The sequence below is a fragment of the Cherax quadricarinatus genome, chromosome 30 (assembly GCF_038502225.1).
Source record: "Cherax quadricarinatus isolate ZL_2023a chromosome 30, ASM3850222v1, whole genome shotgun sequence".
Classification (NCBI taxonomy): Eukaryota; Metazoa; Arthropoda; class Malacostraca; order Decapoda; family Parastacidae; genus Cherax; species Cherax quadricarinatus.
This window is the reverse complement of record NC_091321.1, coordinates 10,257,687-10,276,941: the sequence shown is the minus strand read 5'-3', so window position 1 is coordinate 10,276,941 and position 19,255 is coordinate 10,257,687.

The window sequence follows — 19,255 nt, the reverse complement described above, 5'->3', positions numbered from 1 at the left end:
TCTTTCTCTTTCTGTGTTTGTCAATTCTCTTGTTCCTCAACATTGGCTTTCATTTATCGATGGACACTCTCATTGCCTTATCTTCCATGTCCACTATCTTCCCGCCACCAGTACTACTCCCCCAGACCACCCCTCCTCCAGTGCCACCCATCTCGCCCTGCCACCTCCACCTCTAAAAGAGAGAGAGAGAGAGAGAGAGAGAGAGCGAGAGTAAGATTGGGGAGTGGAGGGATGGGCGGGGGAACTAGGTCAAGGCTACATTCAATTTGGACGGCTGTGGTACATACTTTGGATGCGTGCGGCTAGAAAGAACAGCCTGGCTGACCAGGCTAGCGACCGGAAGGGCTCGTCTGGGACTGTTCCCCGAAATCGTCTTCGTGTAACCTGTGCATTTACACGGCCCACCCTCCATGTTTCTACCTCACCATCACAACCTGATTGAACAGAACCTCGTGCTGGAACTTTACAATCGTCAAGACATCTACCATTCTACCTATAAGTTTTTCATATATGCTGGTATAACGTAGAATATTCTTTTTTTTTCTAGATATTTGATGTACGATATATCGAGGTATCCCATTAGTGAAAATAAGATATACCTGAAGTCTACCTGCTGGTATCATATAAATAATGAAATTTTTTTTTTAAAGTATATGCACCCATATATACGTCTATTGAACTCTTTTAGGGTATAATGCCTTTGCCAGTTGTGTATCAGCATGTTGCCGGGTCAGCAGCGTCTAAAGGATGGTTGTGGGTTACACCATGACGTACCTGCTTCTGCTGCAAAATTTAAACTCTGAAATCTTGGATTAGTGATGCTCCTTAATTATACTGATGACACTTATGGTTCCTCCCGTATCTCTCACTCTAGGAGGCTGCTATGGCACTTGACAAATTAGTGACCAGAACCTCCCCCTCCAGGTAAACTCCCCCCCCCCTCTCTCTCTCTCACTCCAGAGAATACAGACTGAGTGCTATGACTGGCTCCCAGTATAGTTTAGATGTTTTATTGATTCTATTCAGACAAAAATAACTGTATATTTTTAGCTCGGATATCTCTCGTGCCTTGAAAGGCGGCCTCAGTACACAACAGTATTTTAGACGTGAGAAAGCAGGTGTTGTGAAGAGTACCATCACTGCCTTGGCTTCTCTTGTTTTGAAAGTTGTCGTATGTCAACTTGTCCTCTTCGTGGCCTTGGCTGTGTTTACGGTGGTATCTAAATTATATGTCGTTTGACTTTTATTTTTGGTGTTCCCCCCTCGTTCTGTATTAAGGTCTAACTCCGTTTTGCATCCCGTGTTCATTTTAAGCTCGTTCTTTGCGCCTAGAAGTAGTTAGTGTTATCACTGCTGAACATAAGGCCATCTTTAGTAAAATAAAAAAAACAGTGGGAACTCTAGCTTGAGGCACACATCTATATATATATATATATATATATATATATATATATATATATATATATATATATATATAAATGACATGTTTATAAATGACATTTTTAAAAAAGTTAAAATAAGATAAAACTCATTCTTGCCACTTTAGTATTTAAAATACGCTCTTGCTTATTGCAATTAATTTCAGGCTGAAATGTTGGAAAACTAATTAGAAATGTATCTTACAATATACGACAAGAACAGCGTAATGAGTATAAATGTTGACCTGTGTGTAGTTGAATTGCTGCGGTTGTGTTATTTAACTTTGGTCTTCTCGAAATACACAGCAATTCTTCGAGTAAAAGGTCAACCCTGCCAGGGGCAGAGCTCAGTACTCTTACGTGTAAGATGGTCCTCTACTGTAACTGTGAAGAGTGTGAGAGAATTGGTGGTTCTATACTGTAACTATGAAGAGTGAGTGAATTGGTGGTTCTGTACTGTAGCTAAAGTGTGAGTGACTGGATGGTCCTCTACTGTAACTTGATAGCAAATCATTGATGTAGATGGTCTAAACTGTAGAGAGCTGATACTCGCTCATAAATTACTTACCCAAGATGTTCACAAATTCTGTGTAAGTGAGCCCACAGTTCTACCTACGTATCGAGCATCGCAGCTGGAACAGGTTAAATAAATAAAGAACACTGAATCTTTGAGCAAGCGGTAAAGGTTCAGAAACTGAGGTATGACTCCAAGGTGAATTTATTTTTTGAAGACTGTTCCATGACATGTTTTGGATCGAATTTAACAATTTATTTATATTTTGTTTTGAAATGTGATTTCTGTGTATTTTTAGCAAGACAGTTATTGAATAAATGATGGTGAATGTGTTTCCTTTTTGTGAGGGGGAAGATGAATCGTCCAAAATAGACAGGATCCTTCATCGGGCAATAATAGAAGTAGATGAGAAAATGCAAAGAGCCTAGTGTTAAGGTATACGACCAGCCATCTTCCAGATTAATGCTTGCAACGGTTGAATAACACCACAGTACCTGGCTACTGCTAGGTGAACAGAGGAAGCAGGACAAGGAAGAGGTTTCCTAATGTCTCAGTCCACACGGAAATCGAGCCTCGATCCCTTCACTTGTGAGCAAAGCATTTTAATATTTAGCCACAGGTTTCTACTATTGATTTTACTTATTTTATTATTACGTAAGATTTCTTTACTTCATTCCGGTCTATTGAGTAGCTCAGTTATTTTGAAGCTTCTATAGCGCCTTCGTCTGTAGCTTTGTCATGAGGGCTCTCTCTTTTATCTTACTTAGTGGCCACATAAATTATACTTTGTGTGTCTGTTTACCCGTGGAAGCTCTGAACAGTGCCCTTATTTTGCCCCCATTCACCCCTTTCCTGTCTCCCTTTCCCTTTCCCCCTCATCACTTTCTTACCTCCCCATTCCCCGCCATCTTGCCTGTCAACCTTCAATTATCCAGCATAATCTACCTATCATATATCATTCTCTCACCCATTCTTCATCTTACCTGTATAAATGTTCAGTCTCACGAGCAATTATGTCGACCCGTCAATCAATTAATTGTATAAAATAGATAATCTTGTATGTAGATAATCATGTAAATATATAATCTTTAAATAGACTAGCCTCTAAATGTATAATCCTGTTAATAAATAATCCTTGGGGCTTGTTGGACATTGGTGGTGGTGGTTTGTTGGTTGGTGTGGGTGGACTGGTGTGGTATTGATGCTGGTGGACTGATGGTGTGGGTGGGCTGGTGGTGTGGGTGGTGGAGCTGGTGGACTGTTGTGGGTAGTAGTAGTGTGAGTGGGCTGGTGTGGGTGGACTGGTGGTTTGGGTATTGGTGTGGGTGGTGGTGCGGGTAGTAGTGTGGGTGGGCTGGTGATGTGGGTGGACTGGTGGTGTAGATAGTGGTGTGGGTGGTGGTGCGGGTAGTAGTGTGGGTGGGCTGGTGATGTGGGTGGACTGGTGGTGTAGATAGTGGTGTGGGTGGTGGTGCGGGTAGTAGTGTGGGTGGGCTGGTGATGTGGGTGGACTGGTGGTGTAGATAGTGGTGTGGGTGGTGGTGCGGGTAGTAGTGTGGGTGGGCTGGTGATGTGGGTGGACTGGTGGTGTAGATAGTGGTGTGGGTGGTGGTGCGGGTAGTAGTGTGGGTGGGCTGGTGATGTGGGTGGACTGGTGGTGTAGATAGTGGTGTGGGTGGTGGTGCGGGTAGTAGTGTGGGTGGGCTGGTGATGTGGGTGGACTGGTGGTGTAGATAGTGGTGTGGGTGGTGGTGCGGGTAGTAGTGTGGGTGGGCTGGTGATGTGGGTGGACTGGTGGTGTAGATAGTGGTGTGGGTGGTGGTGCGGGTAGTAGTGTGGGTGGGCTGGTGATGTGGGTGGACTGGTGGTGTAGATAGTGGTGTGGGTGGTGGTGCGGGTAGTAGTGTGGGTGGGCTGGTGGTGTGGGTAGTAGTGTGGGTGGGCTGGTGATGTGGGTGGACTGGTGGTGTAGATAGTGGTGTGGGTGGTGGTGCGGGTAGTAGTGTGGGTGGGCTGGTGATGTGGGTGGACTGGTGGTGTAGATAGTGGTGTGGGTGGTGGTGCGGGTAGTAGTGTGGGTGGGCTGGTGATGTGGGTGGACTGGTGGTGTAGATAGTGGTGTGGGTGGTGGTGCGGGTAGTAGTGTGGGTGGGCTGGTGGTGTGGGTAGTAGTGTGGGTGGGCTTGTGGTGTGAGTAGTAGTGTGGGTTGGCTGGTGGTGTGGGTTGGCTGGTGGTGTGGGTGGGCTGGTGTTGTGGGTAGTAGTGAGGGTGGGCTGGTCGTGTGGGTAGTAGGGTGGGCTGGTCGTGTGGGTAGTAGTGTGGGTGGGTTAGTGGTGTGGGTAGTGTGGGTGGGCTGGTCGTGTGGGTAGTGTGGGTGGGCTGGTGGGGTGGGCTTGTGGTGTGGGTGGTAGTGTGGGTTGGCTGGTGGTGTGGGTGGGCTGGTGTTGTGGGTAGTAGTGAGTGTCGGCTGGTGTTGTGGGTAGTAGTGAGGGTGGGCTGGTCGTGTGGGTAGTAGTGAGGGTGGGCTGGTCGTGTGGGTAGTAGCGTTGGTGGGCTGGTCGTGTGGGTAGCGTGGGTGGGCTAGTGGTGTGGGTAGTAGTGTGGGTGGGCTGGTCGTGTGGGTAGTAGTGTGGGTGGGCTAGTCGTGTGGGTAGTGTGGGTGGGATGATCGTGTTGGTAGTAGTGTGGGTGGGATGGTCGTGTTGGTAGTAGTGTGGGTGGGATGGTCGTGTTGGTAGTAGTGTGGGTGGGCTGGTGGGGTGAGTAGTAATGTGGGTGGGCGTGTGGTGTGGGTAGTAGTGGGTTGGCTGGTGGTGTGGGTGGGCTGGTGGTGTGGGTAGTAGTAAGGGTGGGCTGGTCGTGTGGGTAGTAGTGAGGGTGGGCTAGTCGTGTGGGTAGTGTGGGTGGGATGATCGTGTTCGTAGTAGTGTGGGTGGGATGGTCGTGTTGGTAGTAGTGTGGGTGGGCTGGTCGTGTTGGTAGTGTGGGTGGGATGATCGTGTTGGTAGTAGTGTGGGTGGGATGGTCGTGTTGGTAGTAGTGTGGGTGGGATGGTCGTGTTGGTAGTAGTGTGGGTGGGCTGGTGGGGTGAGTAGTAATGTGGGTGGGCTTGTGGTGTGGTTAGTAGTGTGGGTTGGCTGGTGGTGTGGGTAGGCTGGTCGTGTGGATAGTAGTGAGGGTGGGCTAGTCGTGTGGGTAGTAGTGTGGGTGGGCTGGTTGTGTGGGTGGGATGGTCGTGTTGGTAGTGTGGGTGGGATGGTCGTGTGGGTAGTAGTGTGGATGGGCTCGTCGTGTGGGTAGTAGTGTGGATGGGCTGGTCGTGTGGGTAGTAGTGTGGGTGGGCTGGTCGTGTTGGTAGTAGTGTGGGTGGGCTGGTTGTGTTGGTAGTGTGGGTGAGATGGTCGTGTTTCTAGTAGTGTGGGTGGGATGGTCGTGTGGGTAGTAGTGTGGATGGGCTGGTCGTGTGGGTAGTAGTGTGGATGGGCTGGTCGTGTGGGTAGTGTGGGTGGGCTGGTCGTGTGGGTAGTAGTGTGGGTGGGCTGGTCGTGTGGGTAGTAGTGTGGGTTGGCTGGTGGTGTGGGTGGGCTGGTGGTGTGGGTAGTATTGAGGGTGGGCTGGTCGTGTGGGTAGTAGTGAGGGTGGGCTAGTCGTGTGGTTAGTAGTGTGGGTGGGGTGGTCATGTGGGTAGTAATGTGGGTGGGCTGGTCGTGTTGGTAGTGTGGGTGGGATGATCGTGTTGGTAGTAGTGTGGGTGGGATGGTCGTGTTGGTAGTAGTGTGGGTGGGATGGTCGTGTTGGTAGTAGTGTGGGTGGGCTGGTGGGGTGAGTAGTAATGTGGGTGGGCTTGTGGTGTGGTTAGTAGTGTGGGTGGGCTGGTCGTGTGGATAGTAGTGAGGGTGGACTAGTCGTGTGGGTAGTAGTGTGGGTGGGCTTGTCGTGTGGGTAGTAGTGTGGGTGGGCTGGTTGTGTGGGTAGTGTGGGTGGGATGGTCGTGTGGGTGGGATGGTCGTGTTGGTAGTAGTGTGGGTGGGATGGTCGTGTGGGTAGTAGTGTGGAAGGGCTGGTCGTGTGGGTAGTAGTGTGGATGGGCTGGTCGTGTGGGTAGTAGTGTGGGTGGGCTGGTCGTGTGGGTAGTAGTGTGGGTGGGCTGGTTGTGTGGGTAGTGTGGGTGGGATGGTCGTGTTGGTAGTAGTGTGGGAGGGATGGTCGTGTGGGTAGTAGTGTGGATGGGCTGGTCGTGTGGGTAGTAGTGTGGATGGGCTGGTCGTGTGGGTAGTAGTGTGGGTGGGCTGGTCGTGTGGGTGGGCTGGTCGTGTGGGTTGTATTGTGGGTGGGCTGGTCGTGTGGGTGGGCTGGTCGTGTGGGTAGTAGTGTGGGTGGGCTGGTCGTGTGGGTAGTAGTGTGGGTGGGATGGTCGTGTTGGTAAGTGTGGGTGGGCTGGTTGTGTGGGTGTGTTGGTCGTGTGGGTAGTAGTGTGGGTGGGCTGGTCGTGTGGGTAGTAGTGTGGGTGGGCTGGTCGTGTGGGTGGGCTGGTCGTGTGGGTAGTAGTGTGGGTGGGATGGTCGTGTGGGTGCGATGGTCGTGTGGGTGCGATGGTCGTGTTGGTAGTAGTGTGGGTGGGCTGGTTGTGTGGGTGGGCTGGTTGTGTGGGTGGGCTGGTCGTGTGGGTAGTAGTGTGGGTGGGCTGGTCGTGTGGGTAGTAGTGTATGTGGGCTGGTCGTGTGGGTAGTAGTGTGGGTGGGCTGGTCGTGTGGGTAGTATTGTGGTTGGGCTGGTCGTGTGGGTAGTAGTGTGGGTGGGCTGGTCTTGTGGGTAGTAGTGTGGGTGGGCTGGTCGTGTGGGTAGTATTGTGGTTGGGCTGGTCGTGTGGGTAGTAGTGTGGGTGGGCTGGTCTTGTGGGTAGTAGTGTGGGTGGGCTGGTCTTGTGGGTAGTAGTGTGGGTGGGCTGGTCTTGTGGGTAGTAGTGTGGGTGGGCTGGTCGTGTGGGTAGTATTGTGGTTGGGCTGGTCGTGTGGGTAGTAGTGTGGGTGGGCTGGTCTTGTGGGTAGTAGTGTGGGTAGGCTGGTCTTGTGGGTAGTAGTGTGGGTGGGCTGGTCTTGTGGGTAGTAGTGTGGGTGGGCTGGTCGTGTGGGTAGTATTGTGGTTGGGCTGGTCGTGTGGGTAGTAGTGTGGGTGGGCTGGTCGTGTGGGTAGTAGTGTGGGTGGGCTGGTCTTGTGGGTAGTAGTGTGGGTGGGCTGGTCTTGTGGGTAGTAGCGTGGGTGGGCTGGTCTTGTGGGTAGTAGTGGGTGGGCTGGTCTTGTGGGTAGTAGTGTGGGTGGGCTGGTCTTGTGGGTAGTAGTGTGGGTGGGCTGGTCTTGTGGGTAGTAGTGTGGGTGGGCTGGTCTTGTGGGTAGTAGTGTGGGTGGGCTGGTCTTGTGGGTAGTAGTGTGGGTGGGCTGGTCTTGTGGGTAGTAGTGTGGGTGGGCTGGTCTTGTGGGTAGTAGTGTGGGTGGGCTGGTCGTGTGGGTGGGCTGGTCGTGTGGGTAGTATTGGTTGGGCTGGTCGTGTGGGTAGTAGTGTGGGTGGGCTGGTCGTGTGGGTAGTAGTGTGGGTGGGCTGGTCTTGTGGGTAGTAGTGTGGGTGGGCTGGTCTTGTGGGTAGTAGTGTGGGTGGGCTGGTCTTGTGGGGTAGTAGTGTGGGTGGGCTGGTCTTGTGGGTAGTAGTGTGGGTGGGCTGGTCGTGTGGGTGGGTGGGCTGGTCGTGTGGGTAGTATTGGGTGGGCTGGTCGTGTGGGTAGTAGTGTGGGTGGGCTGGTCGTGTAGTAGTGTAGTAGTGTGGGTGGGCTGGTCTTGTGGGTAGTAGTGTGGGTGGGCTGGTCTTGTGGGTAGTAGTGTGGGTGGGCTGGTCGTGTGGGTAGTATTGTGGTTGGGCTGGTCGTGTGGGTAGTAGTGTGGGTGGGCTGGTCGTGTGGGTAGTAGTGTGGTTGGGCTGGTCTTGTGGGTAGTGTGGGTGGGCTGGTCTTGTGGGTAGTAGTGTGGGTGGGCTGGTCTTGTGGGTAGTAGTGTGGGTGGGCTGGTCGTGTGGGTGGGCTGGTCGTGTGGGTAGTAGTGTGGGTGGGCTGGTCGTGTGGGTAGTAGTGTGGGTGGGCTGGTCTTGTGGGTAGTAGTGTGGGTGGGCTGGTCTTGTGGGTAGTAGTGTGGGTGGGCTGGTCTTGTGGGTAGTAGTGTGGTTGGGCTGGTCGTGTGGGTGGGTAGTAGTGTGGGTTGGCTGGTCTTGTGGGTAGTAGTGTGGGTGGGCTGGTCTTGTGGGTAGTAGTGTGGGTGGGCTGGTCTTGTGGGTAGTAGTGTGGGTGGGCTGGTCGTGTGGGTGGGCTGGTCGTGTGGGTAGTATTGTGGTTGGGCTGGTCGTGTGGGTAGTAGTGTGGGTGGGCTGGTCGTGTGGGTAGTAGTGTGGGTGGGCTGGTCTTGTGGGTAGTAGTGTGGGTGGGCTGGTCTTGTGGGTAGTAGTGTGGGTGGGCTGGTCTTGTGGGTAGTAGTGTGGGTGGGCTGGTCGTGTGGGTAGTATTGTGGTTGGGCTGGTCGTGTGGGTAGTAGTGTGTGTGGGCTGGTCGTGTGGGTAGTAGTGTGGGTGGGCTGGTCTTGTGGGTAGTAGTGTGGGTGGGCTGGTCTTGTGGGTAGTAGTGTGGGTGGGCTGGTCTTGTGGGTAGTAGTGGGTGGGCTGGTCGTGTGGGTAGTAGTGTGGGTGGGCTGGTCTTGTGGGTAGTAGTATGGGTGGGCTGGTCTTGTGGGTGTAATGGGGTGGGCTAGTAGTGTGGGTGGGCTGGTCTTGTGGGTAGTAGTGTGGGTGGGCTGGTCTTGTGGGTAGTAGTGTGGGTGGGCTGGTCGTGTGGGTAGTAGTGTGGGTGGGCTGGTCTTGTGGGTAGTAGTGTGGGTGGGCTGGTCTTGTGGGTAGTAGTGTGGGTGGGCTGGTCGTGTGGGTAGTAGTGTGGGTGGGCTGGTCTTGTGGGTAGTAGTGTGGGTGGGCTGGTCGTGTGGGTGGGCTGGTCGTGTGGGTGGGCTGGTCGTGTGGGTAGTATTGGTTGGGCTGGTCGTGTGGGTGGGCTGGTCGTTTGGGTAGTAGTGTGGGTGGGCTGGTCTTGTGGGTAGTAGTGTGGGTGGGCTGGTCGTGTGGGTAGTAGTGTGGGTGGGCTGGTCGTGTGGGTAGTAGTGTGGGTGGGCTGGTCGTGTGGGTAGTAGTGTGGGTGGGCTGGTCGTGTGGGTAGTAGTGTGGGTGGGCTGGTCTTGTGGGTAGTAGTGTGGGTGGGATGGTCGTGTGGGTAGTAATGTGGGTGGGCTGGTCGTGTGGGTAGTAGTGTGGGTGGGCTGGTCGTTTGGGTAGTAGTGTGGGTGGGCTGGTCTTGTGGGTAGTAGTGTGGGTGGGCTGGTCGTGTGGGTAGTAGTGTGGGTGGGCTGGTTGTGTGGGTAGTAGTGTGGGTGGGCTGGTGGTGGGTAGTAGTGTGGGTGGGCTGGTCGTGTGGGTAGTAGTGTGGGTGGGCTGGTCGTGTGGGTAGTAGTGTGGGTGGGCTGGTGGTGTGGGTAGTAGTGTGGGTGGGCTGGTGGTGTGGGTAGTAGTGTGGGTGGGCTGGTGGTGTGGGTAGTAGTGTGGGTGGGCTGGTGGTGTGGGTAGTAGTGTGGGTGGGCTGGTGGTGTGGGTAGTAGTGTGGGTGGGCTGGTGGTGTGGGTAGTAGTGTGGGTGGGCTGGTGGTGTGGGTAGTAGTGTGGGTGGGCTGGTGGTGTGGGTAGTAGTGTGGGTGGGCTGGTGGTGTGGGTAGTAGTGTGGGTGGGCTGGTGGTGTGGGTAGTAGTGTGGGTGGGCTCGTGGTGTGGGTAGTAGTGTGGGTGGGCTGGTGGTGTGGGTAGTAGTGTGGGTGGGCTGGTGGTGTGGGTAGTAGTGTGGGTGGGCTGGTGGTGTGGGTAGTAGTGTGGGTGGGCTGGTGGTGTGGGTAGTAGTGTGGGTGGGCTGGTGGTGTGGGTAGTAGTGTGGGTGGGCTGGTGGTGTGGGTAGTAGTGTGGGTGGGCTGGTCGTGTGGGTAGTAGTGTGGGTGGGCTGGTCGTGTGGGTAGTAGTGTGGGTGGGCTGGTCGTGTGGGTAGTAGTGTGGGTGGGCTGGTGGTGTGGGTAGTAGTGTGGGTGGGCTGGTGGTGTGGGTAGTAGTGTGGGTGGGCTGGTCGTGTGGGTAGTAGTGTGGGTGGGCTGGTGGTGTAGATCGGCTTGGCAGAAATGAATATTAGTTCTTCTCTTTAATGCATCAACACTACCGCATTGTTACACGTTACATTTTCTCTGTAGTGAACCACTCGATAGATTTAACTCATGGTTGGTTTTGCCGTGCATGTGTGTGTATAGTTGTGTATATAATATTGCATATAATTGAGAGTAAGTCAGCACGTAAGCTGATGAGAGAAGTCAGCAGATGTCCAGTGCTTCACTGGGGCCTCGCCGACTCTCGACATTCTTCACAGAAGAAAGTTAATGATTTCTGATTTCTGATGTTGCTGACGTGTTTAGTTTGGTTGTTGGCGTGCCAGCCTGGACGCTTTGTTTGCTTGATACAATTTCCACCCGAACCTTTATGGTGCTACTTGTTTACTGCTTGTTAACCAGGGGTCACTTGTTAGGGTATTTTAGTGACGAGACGTATCAGCACGAATGGCTTCTTGTCCTGAGAATTCGTTCGTGGCCAAACATTTCTTCAGTAAAATATTTTAATACTGCGCATGCGTCTTGTTTCACAGTGGTCACCTGTTATATAATATTATTTCTCCTCCCCCTCCACCTTTCCTTGACCTGGCATGACCTTGGCCCTTTATATCTTTGCTCTCATCTGACCTCCTTCCTTCTTTACCTCTCCTGACATCCACTTCCATATCTCTAATGGTATCTTGTCCCTCTCACTTTCCATTTCATTTCTGCCAGTACTCTCTGCCCCGCCTCACACGAAGCTCTCTCCAGTCCTCATCTTTCTAAATTCTTACCATTATTTACCTCTTCCTGACTTCTCTCCTTCCTCGCCTCTAATGATTTTGTGCCTTCCTTATCTCTCTCATCACCTCCCCTCCTTCACCACCACCTCTCCTCTCCTCCCCTCCCACTCAGGGTCAGGTCTCCCTCACTAGCGTTCTCTCAGTTTTACATTCTTCACTTTCATAATCTTCAGTGGAAGCCTCAACCTTTCAGTACCCATGTGGTTGTTACCTCCCTATTTCTTTCAAATTCCACATAGCTTCCCTATTTGCACACCCCCACAACTCTTTCCTTTTCCATACCCCCACAACTTTTCTTTTATCCTTTTCTATTACCCCTTACAGGGTAAACTGAAATTTCCGCTGCGAGATGATTCTGCGTAGACTGAGGCAGTCATACCCACCTCAGGTCAACTGCTAGCAGGGGATCTTGCTGCTCTCTGTGCGGCGTGTGGGGTGCCGCTCACTGGGGCTTCTGTTTTAACTGTGTCCACCGAGACCTCAGTGAACTTTTAGGTGATTTTCTTTAGCTCGCATGTTTATTTTTGTCTGGTTGTGGTAATGTGTTAGTTGCTGTTAGATGCAGGGGGGTGGGGGGGGCATTTGAAGTGTGTGTGTGTGTGTGTGTGTATGTGTAAACAAAGGTAATAACTCTTAACCACCTATAAATCCTTATGTAGAGAGGGAGAAAGAAAAAGTATAAATACTTTTGCGTAGTTCACTGTTATATTTATATGAAGTACTAAATCCGCGTGGGCGCAAGAAAACGGAGCCTCCATAATTCCTTGCGCAGAATGACGCTTGCAGGTTTTGCGGGGGTTATTCTGCACGTTTCATTTCCTTTCCTTCCGTTAATTAAGTCTATCCATTCGCTTGTGTTTTTCCTCCTCTTTATTCTTGCGTCATCAACCATTTGCGTAGGATATCTTAATGGAGTCTTGACGGTATTGGTATCGGTGGTGAAGGAAGTAGGGAAGAGAGAGAGAGAGGAGGAAAAGAGGGAGAGGGGAAGGGAAGACTGGGGTTGTTTTTGTTTGCCTGTACGAGTGTGGATATTGGGAATAGTGGGTTGTGGTTTTAATAGTGGGAGACAGAAATTGTTATACCATAACTCCGTGTACTTATATAAACCAATGCTCTCCTGTCTACAACCTTCAAGGAGGCACCCCCCCCCATCCCCGCACACACGCACTCTGTCTCATCGTCATCATCAGCGAAAATCAGTTTACCTATTACAAAAATGCACGTTTTTTTTTATTGATCTGTAATACTGAATTGTTAAGATATCTTACATTATCATGTGACACTGTAAAATACCTTCCAGGTGTTTTACAAACACCCGTCATTTATTGTGTGTGTGTGTGTGTGTGTGTGTGTGTGTGTTAACAGTAATATGGTGTGATGTTAGGCTCTTGTGACTGCAAGCGTGACAGGTAATTTGTATCATTTTCTACGTGGGTATACAAGAAGTTACGTTGCTTTAATGTGTGGTGACGCGTATTGGGGCGTTGATTCCACTGTTTTGTGGTCAATCACTGCTGAATTACACATATGTACGACTGCATGTATAGTGGCTCGTATGAGACCTTGGTTGTTGTGAAGCTTGTCGTAGTACACCTTGGTTGTTGTGAAGGTAAGCAGTTAGGGATTAGTACAACATGTGTACACAGGCTCCACATAAATCGCACGATGCACGAGGATCCCTTAAAAAAAATCGTGTTAATGCTTGCATAAATTAGAGTGAATGATGGTAGGTGAGCTTGAGTATGTCGGAATCAAAGGTGTTGCTCACACGACACCTACACTGCCACCTGGTGTATCATGTTGCTCACACAACACCTACACTGACACCTGGTGTATCATGTTGCTCACACGACACCTACACTGCCACCTGGTGTATCATGGTGCTCACACGACACCTACACTGCCACCTGGTGTATCATGGTGCTCACACGACACCTACACTGCCACCTGGTGTATCATGGTGCTCACACGACACATACACTGCCACCTGGTGTATCATGGTGCTCACACGACACATACACTGCCACCTGGTGTATCATGGTGCTCACACGACACATACACTGCCACCTGGTGTATCATGGTGCTCACACGACACATACACTGCCACCTGGTGTTTCGTGAACCATAGAGTTATCAGGCAGTTGAACAGTCTGGAGAGTGAAGCGATAGAGGCGTTATCCATACATAGCTTTAAGAAGAGGTACGGAAGGGCTCTTGGAGGCGAGAGGAAACTTAGTAGCGACCAGCGAAGATTCTGGGCCAGGAGCTGTACTCGCATATATGTGGTTGCAACCACATATGTGTGTGAGTACACGTAACACACACACACACACACACACACACACACACACACACACACACACCAGCCTGTCAAGAAATGGAATAATCTGGTAAGTGATGTAGTGGAGGCAAGATCCATACATAGCTTTAAAAAGAGGTATGATAAAGCTCATGTAGCAGTAAAAGTGACCCAGTAGCGGCTAGTGAAGAGGCGGGGGTAGGAGCTGTGACTCGACCCCTGCAACCACAACCAGGTGAACACACACACACACACACACACACACACACACACACACACACACGCACGCACGCACGCACGCACACGGTCGATCCTGCCTCCAGCGCGCATGTCTCTTCATCGTCTCTCCTTGACTTGGACCCTCTCTTCCTTCTTCTCTTACTGCTCCTCTTCCACCTCCATTTCTGTTTCTTTCTCTTGTTACTCATGTACATCTTGCACTATTTATTCCTGTTACTCCTGTTCATTTTGCACTGTTTCCTCCTGTTACTCCTCTTCTTGTACTGTTTCCTCCTGTTACTATTGTTCTTCTTGCACTATTTACTCTTGTTACTTATGTTCATCTTGCACTGTTTTCTCCTTTTCTTACACTGTTTCCCCCTGTTACTCCTGTTCTTGTACTGTTTCCTGTTCTTTTTGCACTGTTTTCTTCTGTTACTCCTGTTCTTGTACTCTTTCCTCCCGTTAATCATATACACCTTGCACTGTTTCCTCTTGTTACTCCTGTTCATCTTGCACTGTTCCCTGTTCTTTTTGCACTGTTTTCTTCTGTTACTCCTGTTCTTGTACTCTTTCCTCCCGTTAACCATGTACACCTAGCACTGTTTCCTCTTGTTACTCCTGTTCTTGCACTGTTTTCTGTTACCTCTGTTCATCTTGCACTGTTTCAACTTTCTGCTCCACTTCCTCTACTAACATTTATACTACTGATGTTACTCTGACACCTTTCTTTCTCAGCTGTGAACTTGGCCAGTACAAGTATTGAGCGTGTCTTGCGCTGAAGCATGCGAAGGATCAAACTTCCCTGTGTTGAATGACCCGCACGGGTTTAGCTCCTCGCTTCCACCTGCTGATGTTGGTGGATGTAAACTTATTTTGTGGTGATCCATTGCCACTGCTCTAATGATAATGATCATTTAAGCCCCAATCCGTATGGGGACACACAACCCACCACCTGCCCGTAGCACAGACTTAGTCACTCAGCCCACCTCTTGACTACAAGTTAATTAAGATTCACTTGTTCTTTGAATACCAAGAGGAGAGAGTCACTTGTTCTTGGAATACCACAAACGAATCTTCAAGTCTCTGCAGCTGCTTTTCACGCTGAGAGGAGTATTCTCATCTGAGAATGTGTAGATCATAGTTCTGGGTGTCTAAGTCTCCACCCGTTCTCCTTCCTTCCGCTCATCACTATAGTGCCCCAATTTCTTGACACACCTAAACTTGAAAAAAAATATTTAAAGAAAAAGAAATGTTAAGATTATTATTATAATATAATCAAAACCAAACGCTAAACCCGCTAGGGTCGTATAGCGCCGCAGGGCAAAGGGTGTTGATGGAGCAGAGAGTAGCCAGGGGTGGAGAGGATAACAGAGGTAGAGTTAGAAAGGGCTGTGAGGAGTGCTAAAGGAAGTATTATCAAAGTTTGTGTAATAAATCGGTTGCTGTCACAAAGTCAAAAAGTCTGAGTCAAAGGTGGAGCCGTCAGCAAGGAGGGAAGATAAAATAAGGGTGTTAGAGCAGTGACGAAGTCAGAGGTAAATTCTGCGTGCTCGTTGAAACACAAGACAGTCCAGTAGACTGTAGCAAACTGAAATTGGAACCTGACAGTTCTCACAGTGGAACAGGGCGCCTCTCCATGAGATGCCCCATGAATAAGACTGGTGTGCCCAATGCGAAGACGGGAGAGCGTAGTCTCCCAACCTCGGCATCGATGATAAGGCCAGAAACCTAAACCTGGCTTGATGGAATATAATTTATGAGTCATATCGGACCAATGGTGTTGCCAACAGCTGCGAAGGTGGTTAGATATTACAATAAAGTAGTCTGAGAATGGAATACCCCTATATGAAACTGGGAGGTCATGCACTGCTTAAAGCGCAGACGAGTGTGCCTGCTCGTTACCCTGAACATCAACATGAACAGGGACCCAGCAGAAAACGGCTTCTTTGTTTTTTCTAGAAATGCGGAGCAACCAGAGTTGTATACGAAGAACCAGGGGATGAGGCGAATAATTTTTTTTTAATAGCTTGCAAAGCACTAAAGGAGTCTAACACTACGACAAACATTGAGGTAGGCATAGATGCAATACGAATAATTGCAATAAGAATTGCATATAGTTTAGCTGTAAAAATGCTAGCCGAGTCTAATAAATGTCCTTGCCCATATCTGTCTGGGAACACTGCTGCAAACCTGACACTGTCAGAGGATTTAGAACCATCAGTGTACACTACAGTGGCATGAGAATGAAACCGGATGTAGTTGAGATAAAAGGGAACGAGAAACAACTGTAGGTATTTAAGCTTTCGCTCACGACAGTGGGGAAGAACAGACTCAAACTTTCGAAACCTCCCAATGGGAACGAGAAAAGTTAGATGCTCGATGAACATATAAAGGAGGCAGCTGGAGAGAAGTCAAGAGCGAGTGAAGACGAAAAGGGACGGAGTAAACCGTGAACAAATAATGGACTTCTGTTAATGTCCCTTATGTATGTAGAAGGATCCTGAGGGTCATGAGAGCGGACAGAATAACGGTGGCATTGGGCATCACTTCAATCATTCAAGGATGCAACATTCGCCTCTGCATATAGGCTTTCGACAGGAGAGGAGCAAAAAGAACCTCGACGTAATCCCTGATGGATGGGATCAAGTTTAGAAAGAGTTGAGGAAGAGGCTGCAGAATATATCTGGTTCCCGTAGTGTAGTTTCGATAAAATTAGGGCTGAGTGCAGTCGAAGAAGAGTTCGACGACCTCTCCCCCCCCGTCCCCCACGAGAGATGAGCAAAGGTATCAGAGACAACAGAACGTCTGGTGAAAGTAATTTAGTGCGGTTTAGCACCAGAAAATTTAAACCCATGCGTAGTGGCCCAATGTGGAACACGGTTGACAACATTCTGGAGTGAGGCTGCTACTAGGCAACAGTCACCGCCTGCACAAGCTATAGCAAAGTCATCGACATAAAGTGATGACCGAACAACAGATGGGAGAACAGAGACCAGATCATTTATAGTTAGTAGAAAAAGAGTGGTGCTAAGGACGTATTACTGAGGGACACCTTCAGCTTGGATAAAGTTCGGGGAAAGATAATTATTAACCCGGATATGGGAATGTCGCTCAGATAAGTTTTTAAGGAAAAGTCGCAGATGAAGAACAAGGGGCTAGTAACCCCTTCTGTACAAATTACTAAATGTAAAATGAAAGCATTTCGTTTTTCGTTTTATGTCACCCTGCCTCGGTGGAATACGGCCGGTACGCCTTTAAATGAGTTCTTGCTAATTGACCAGTTTTACCTATTCGGCACGACATATATATATATATATATATATATATATATATATATATATATATATATAAACTTAGACATTTATAGACATTTGTTAATGACTGATATCCTCTGTGCTTATTCATCAGTTTGAAGCAGCATTGTACGAGGGCCGGTATACATGGGTGATCGTGAGAGTAGGCCAAGGGCATTGTCTCCCAGATAAGGGGTGCCAACTTCATGCGAGTGTGGTAAATGCGCGAGTGAAGGCATGCAGCGCCAAGGTGCCAAGGTAGAGTGCCAACACTGCCTAAGAGAGCTCGTGATAACAGCTTGGTGGGGGCTCCCACGTTATAAGATGGCCGCCCCTCAATGGGGGCTCCTTAACGCCGTTGAGCTCTTGATTCAAGGACCTTGATCTCCTCTTCCCTTCCTTGGCTCAGACTTGAATATGTCCCATTCCCGAGGCAATATATGATCCTACGGGTTCAGCGTTCTCCACTAATGTAATACAAGGTGATCGTGAGGGTCCTGTGACGTGATGTAGGGGGGGAGGAGGTTCTGAGGGGATGAGGTGCTCGTGAGGGTTCTGTGACGTGATGTAGGGGGGAGGAGGTTCTGAGGGGATGAGGTGCTCGTGAGGGTTCTGTGACGTGATGTGGGGTGAGGCGGTTCCGACAGGATGAGGTGCTCGTGAGGGTCCTGTGACGTGATGTAGGGGGGAGGAGGTTCTGAGGGGATGAGGTGGTCGTGGGGGTCCTGTGACGTGATGTGGGGGAGAGGGTTCTGACGGGATGAGGTGGTCGTGGGGGTTCTGTGACATGATGCAGGGGGAGAGGAGGTTCTGAGGGGATGAGGTGCTCGTGACGGTCCTGTGACATGGTGTGGGGGGAGGGAGTTCTGACGAGATGAGGTGGTCGTGAGGGTCCTGTGACATGATGTAGGGGGAGAGGAGGTTCTGAGGGGATGAGGTGCTCATGAGGGTCCTGTGATGTGGGAGGAGGGGGTTCTGAAGGGATGAGGTGGTCGTGAGGGTCCTGTGACATGATGTAGGGGGAGAGGAGGTTCTGAGGGGATGAGGTGGTCGTGAGGGTCCTGTGACATGATGTAGGGGGAGAGGAGGTTCTGAGGGGATGAGGTGCTCGTGAGGGTCCTGTGACATGATGTGGGAGGAGGGGGTTCTGAAGGGATGAGGTGGTCGTGAGGGTCCTGTGACATGATGCAGGGGGAGAGGAGGTTCTGAGGAGATGATGTGGTCGTGGGGGTCCTGTGACGTGATGTGGGGGGAGTTCTGAGGGGATGAGGGGTCGTGAGGGTCCTGTGACATGATGTAGGGGGAGAGGAGGTTCTGAGGGGATGAGTGGTCGTGAGGGTCCTGTGACGTGATGTAGGGGGGAGGAGGTTCTGAGGGGATGAGGTGCTCGTGAGGGTCCTGTGACATGATGTGGGAGGAGGGGGTTCTGAAGGGGAGGGGTCGTGAGGGTCCTGTGACATGATGCAGGGGGATTCTGAGGAGATGATGTGGTCGTGGGGGTCCTGTGACGTGATGTGGGGGGAGGGGGTTCTGAGGGGATGAGGTGGTCGTGAGGGTCCTGTGACATGATGTAGGGGGAGAGGAGGTTCTGAGGGGATGAGGTGGTCGTGAGGGTCCTGTGACATGATGTAGTGGGGGAGGGGGTTCTGAGGGGATGAGGTGCTCGTGAGGGTCCTGTGACATGATGTGGGAGGAGGGGGTTCTGAGGGGATGAGGTGGTCGTGAGGGTCCTGTGACATGATGCAGGGGGAGAGGAGGTTCTGAGATGATGATGTGGTCGTGGGGGTCCTGTGACGTGATGTAGTGGGGGAGGGGGTTCTGAGGGGATGAGGTGGTCGTGGGGGTCCTGTGACGTGATGTAGTGGGGGAGGGGGTTCTGAGGGGATGAGGTGGTCGTGAGAATAAATTACAGTTAAGAGAGCGCTGTGAGCCACATATACCACACAACAAAACTAAAAAATCATCTACATGAACATACTAAAAATAATTATAATTGTACATAAGGTCAAAATGGCCAACATTTAAAAAACTAAGATTGATATTAAATATATTTTAATTTTCTTGAAGTTATTACAGGCAGACTGCAAGTACACAAATTTTGTCAAAAGTTAAAAGGCCTAGTTACAAACAAACAACTGAAATGTGTAATACAGTCAGCGCTGCACCAAAAGTAGCTGAATGAATGAAAGAATTGTTAACCAATACCCGTAAGTGGGGATGGGTTCCTGGCCTTAGTCTAGACAAAAACAAGGTCATCATTGAGTATGTAAAAGGGCTAAGGTCAACGTGAACATCGCAGAATGGGGTAAAGATTATCGTTATAGACTACCCGGCGCACCTTGTGATGGTGGACTGCAGTCTTAGTGTAGTAACACAGCAATACAAATCGGGCCTCGCTACAGGACAAGTCTGGTGGCCGCCTTATAAATAATTTGAGTATTTAATATTACTACGCAGGGTAACCCCTGGCGACCGCTTCGGAAACTAGATGCTGACAAGACTTGC